Source organism: Pleurodeles waltl, chromosome 4_2 (genome assembly GCF_031143425.1).
Source record: "Pleurodeles waltl isolate 20211129_DDA chromosome 4_2, aPleWal1.hap1.20221129, whole genome shotgun sequence".
Lineage (NCBI taxonomy): Eukaryota > Metazoa > Chordata > Amphibia > Caudata > Salamandridae > Pleurodeles > Pleurodeles waltl.
Window position 1 is genome coordinate 920,758,769 of NC_090443.1, and position 6,000 is coordinate 920,764,768.

Sequence of the window (6,000 nt, forward strand, 5' to 3'; positions counted from 1 at the left end):
TATTGGATATATAGTATGTTATCTGTTAAAATTACATATTTTGTTATCAACTTCCATATTCATTTGACTCCATGTGTGTACATACAGTTCATGAATGTAAGTTCAAATTCATAGTTCTTATTAGTACATACGTCAAAACTTCAGACATTGAATTAATCTTATTGCTGATATTTAGATTGCACCCCTACTATAAGTGACAATCAATTAAAATAAACAATCTTATTTTTTCAAAAAGTACTCCAGTTCCCAGTCCATATTTAATCCATCCTCAACTGCCCTAAGACGCATGATCCATAGTGATTCCCACCTCCTAAGTTGCAATTCTCTGTTACCACCCCGAGGATCTTTGCGTACATGCTGAATCCCCAAAAACCTAAAAACTTTACTGGGTCCTTGTCTCTCGCATTTCCTCATATGTTGTACAATTGGGTACCATTCATCGCCCTGTTTCAGTGCCATCAAATGTTCATTAATCCTTACTCGGAGGGGGCGAATCGTGCTCCCAGTGCACATTCATTCACAATTGTATAATATGATACACACCGCAAAGGTCTTATTACAATTGATGTTGGATTCAATTTCAAACATCCAATTGCCAATATTTCCAAAGTCTTTCTTACCATGACATGGCCACCTGCAGACCCCACATTGACCACATTTGAAAAAACCTTTTTTGTATTCGGACAACCAATGATCCTGCAACCAATATAATGGGTAACTAGGGCTGAGAAGGCTTCTTAAGGATCTACCCCTCCAATACGTAATCTCCTGTCTATTTGAAATACAGCCCTTCAAGGTTATACCCTGTGATAACATTTTCCAATGGTTACTCATCACCTTCCTCAAAACAGCAGAGGTCCCTGTGTAGTCATTCACCATCCTAACCCGATCATTTTTATCATTACTAACTGTAGTCGGAAGGGGCCTCAATGTATCCTGTCTAGAGGTTTTGATAGCTCTCTGTTGCACTTTCTCAATATCTTGTTCTTGGTAACCTCTCAGTTTGAAACGCTGACCCATGTTTTGTATACATTGTTGAAATTCTTGTTCTTTGCTAAAATTTAGTCTGGCTCAAATCATTTCACCAAGGGGTATTGCCTGGAGTTGGTGCCTGGGGTGTGTGCTTGAGGCACGTAAGATGGAGCTGCAAGACTTTGGTTTACTAAAGAGTGAACTTTGTATTTTATCATCCTGGATATACATACAGTTCAACATCCAAAATTCTATATTTTTCTGACTAAGTTGATAAGATAATCTGTCATTTGCATTATTATTATTTAGGTAGCTCAAATTGATCATATCTAACAGCATTTCAGTATGTTCCCATAGACTAGCAGATCTTCTGTTCAAAATATGACATAGTGCTCGTAGTCCAACCTCATGTCCTATACTAGTATATAGTGAGACTACATCTAGTGTCACCATCATCATGCCTGTTTCCCACTGAACATCACTTAACAGGCTCAAGATGTGTTTGGTGTCCTTATTATAAGGTGGAAGATTAGTTACCAAAGGCTGTATTCAACCAGCCTTCTCACAATGAAAAGCAGATCCGCAACATAAAATTTGTAAACATGCTGCTCCGGTCAGCGAATGCTACGATAAAAACAATGAGCATACATATTACACACTTCATTTTTGTTGTTCAAATTAAAGTTTTGTCAGCATTAGCAGAGGGGGCAGTGTCATTTTAAAGATCTGCTTAAAAGGTGCTTTGTTGAGTAACTGAGATAAAAGACAATGCTATATTTTACTTTATTATTACAATTGATGTAATGCAGTTTTGATGCATAATAGAGTGTTCGCATATTTAACTGCATTGAAGGAAAGCGCTTAGATCACATATGCCAACTGCTCGCATATAAGTTCTATAATGTAAAGAAAAATCGAAAAACTCATAAATGTAACTCTCACACTGGTGTTGATCACAGGTAGGAGGACAGCCTAATAAAGCAAATAGTAGTGCCAGCATCAGTGTAGCCACTACTAACAACAGTAGTTTATTTTCGTTTTGATGGAGAAAAGCACACACTGTTCAAAGAACAACTGGTCATACATAGAATGTTGTTTCCATGGGAAGGTAGGGCCGAGGGGTGGCTGGCCCTCATTCCTGGGGCCCTCAATACAAATAAGTAAAGCCCCTGACATTTGCCGCCTCTTACAATTCAAAACCACATGCTCTGAAATGTAGCAGGAGGAATGCGTTTGGAGGCCTCCTCAAAGGATCTCAGTGGGAACAACATTAGACCCGCCCACTCATTCTTGAAATGATACAAGAGCAATATTTTTTCACCAGTGGCATTTATCATGCCAAGGAGTGCCACATTTCATGTGGAACTCCACAGAATATGTCACTCTGAGGAATTCCACAGAGAAAAACTCCACCAGTTCCACTCATCCTTCATTGTCATGGTGCCCACTTTTTCCGTGTATGAGGTAACTATGATTACAAAAGACATCGCCATGTATTTCTAATTATGATGCGGTGTGGGGTCCCTGCTTCCTTGGTTACTAAGAGTCCCATAAATGGGTCTGAGATGCAGTGGTAATTCAAACTAATTTAATTCATTAGAATATCAAACACAAGTACTGGACTAATAAAAGAAAAAAGGGGGTAATTTACTCCCATTTTGAACTGACTTTGCATCATAAAAGTGACACAAACCACCGCCAAATGTTTTTTTATTAAATAAAAGTAATGCAAGGTAGCACAACGCACTGCTTTGCGTTACTTAGCATCAAGGGGTTGTTACATGGGCTTTCCCATGCAACTGTTGTGGGTACATTTTACCTTCTTCTTAGGAACACATATTTTGGCTTAGTTTAGCCCTGTGGCTTGTGCCCTTTTACCTACATATATGCTCAGATTTCATTAATTTGCTTTTATTTATTTTTAGTTAACCTGCTTCCAGCAGGGATGGTTTTATTTTCTGATCTGCTGTAACTTTGTGATTCTGCAAAAGCATTGTTATTATTATTCTGTGCAAGACATTTCACCATGTACCCCTGTCCAAGGTTGACGTGTCCAAGTACATGATAATCCAGATAGCAATTGATTGTCACCACAAGAGTTTGTAATCAGTCCAACACTTGGGCAGTTGCTCACAACAGGCCTTAGTCACAGAATAAAAATATGTTTTCTTATAAAAATACTGTGTAGGCCAAGGGACAACAGGGAGGTAATTCCCGCCAGGATTGTGTCCACTCTGCATGTCATTTTCATTGCTGACCTTGGCCCTATCTCTACAGCCATCCCAGGAGACGGTGGGCAGACCCCTTTCCTTCAGGTAATTGAGGTAGGTGCTCTTTTTGTGGACTAAGTACGGATAGATTGGACTAGCACCGCTATGCTCTCACTTAGGAGTTAGGGGTTAGATAGAATTCATTTATGCAAGTCATACCAATATGCTGGACTGTTTCTTTTCTGCTCGCAAGTCACCACCATTCTACTGTTATGCCTCATTGCCCTAATAATTGCAGCTCATATAATTTATCGTAGATTGCAGTCTTTTCAATAAATGCACTGAAACCCATTCTGCATCTCATTCTTTGCCTATGTGTGTGTATGCAACCTTTTGCTAACTAGAGAAAGGGGTCCCTTGAGAGGTCATAGAGTATCACATTTCAGGCTGCCATAAATCACCTTCTCTTCCAGGTTTGGTGAGGTGCTGCTAGTTATCTGAAAGGGTTGGGCCGACAGCTGCCAACATGGTGTGGGATTGACTCAGTAACTCACAAACGGTGGTGCTGCCACCCCTAATCCAGCAGTCACACACACTAAGGTAACCAAGTACCATTTTACGGAGCCCTCCGTGGTCTTAGGGAAAACCCTCCTTAGCTTATGGGGAGCACCTATCTAGGCTGTAGGTTGTTCAAGCTTGAACCTTAAAAGTCCTTGCTGAATAAGTTACAGGTGCTACAGAACACAGCTGCACGTCTTATCTGTAACATGCCAGCAAGGGCATCACCCACTCCTTTACTGCATTCCCTTCATTGGCTACCGGTCTACAGTAGGATTACTTTTAAAATGTGCTGTTTTACCCATAAGGAACACACTACTTACCTTCGAGGCTCCTTCCTTACTGCCCAAACAGAAACATGCAATCTTGCAACAAAATACTGCTTATTGTTCCCAAAGTCAATAAGATCAGGATGGGAGGAAGATCATTCTTATATGTGGCCCCTTTATATTTGAATGCTCTTCCAACATCTCTTTGGCAGTGTACCGATCACCAACAATTTAGGAAACTACTCAAAACTGTGCTGTTCTAATGGCACTAGTACTCTCTTCCATCCTATAGCTATTGAGGTAACATGCTGAGATACCCTTTCGGGGTGAGTCATGTGTGAAATAACCAATTTTAACATAACATTTTACTGGTGTTCCAGACTCTGACACCTATTCCTTAATATGGCACAATCAGAAAATATTTAAGAGAACTGTAGCGAACCTGTCACGCAGTTCCTTTTAGCTAATGGCTCAACAAATGAGAGCAGGGATTTCACATCCGTGGTTGGAGCTCAAGACGCTCACAAAACAAAAATATTTTACTCATGGGTCACCTTTCTGGTAAAAAAAGCTAACTCTAACACAGTAGCAAACATACCTATACAGTACAGAGCATACCAATATTTAGAAATACTTCTAAATTATCAAGAACACCAAGCTTGGTTTAATTTTAATCACAACCTTCCACATGTAATACAACATATTAAGTTAGGTCCTTTAAGCAATGAAGGTCCAATGTGGCCAGCATTGTCCACATATATACCACATCCTAATGTGCAAGCTCTGACAGTAGCAGAAGTATGCTTTCTATACAATGAGTTGGTAGCAATCTGATAGATGACTGATACAATTCCTAATACAGACTTTAAACACTGCCCCAGATAGGGCTGCTCCAGCTATGAACCAACTGGCTGTTACAGGGATTAGTCCACAAACTGTCCATTCAATGATGGGAAAAGCGCTCACTGAGCAGAACATTCCATTTTGGGCTGTGTAAATACAAAACAACTGGAAGCAACGTTTCCTCATATGGGACCCTAAGATAAACATAGAATTCTCACAACATGCTTGCCATTCGTGATGGCTCCCAGTCTTTGCCTCAATATATACCACCACACATTGTACACCAACACTTGTGAATCGACTGGAAGTGTTAAAGAAAATTCAAATTTGAACACAGGGCAGCCCCAACCCTAGATTTAGGGATGAAACTGATGCATAATTTTCTCACACTATCCTCATTAATTTTAAGCAATATTAAAGGTGAAGCAGCAGCACTGGCAATTCAGCAGTGGCTCTGGGAGGTTCCTCAGAGAGACAAGGAGTGCAAGCTGCTAAGGATTATTTTCAAAACTTATACTAATATAGGGGCCAGACCAGCTAAATCTCAACTTCAGAATATCACCAATATGGAGGATACTAAGTCAGCTCTAAAAAATGCTGGGATAAACAAAAAAATAAATAAAGATAGAAGACCATAAAGAAGAGAATCCCCACCACCAAAAACCTCTGAAAAAAGTACAATGTTAGAAATAGGGATACTTAAACACTCCAGATAGATACCATTCTACTGCCAGTCTCCCATCTTGTTCCTTCCAGGACACACTGGATAAACAGAGTTACAGAGGAAAAGGAAGAAAAACTTTGGCAGCAAAAGCCCCAAGTTAAAAAGAAAAAGGTGGCATCAATTTCAAGTAAAGATGCCATTCGCACGGGGCGTGGCCAACATGGCGACCGGAGCAGCAGCTTAACACTGCAGTTCGGCGCCTGGCCCGACAAAGGATCCTGTTAACGGCGCCCAACACCGTCCTCACGGCGGGCGCCCTTAGCCCAGCTGCCCAGGACCATCATCCGGAGCGGCTACCCACTCCGGGACTTCGGGATTGCCTCCGACGCAGGAGGAAGCCGGGGACCTGCCCGGGCGTCGCCCGCGTCAACAGCCGGTGAGTGAGCCGATCGAGACCGGGGACCAGCTCCGCCCCTGGACCTCT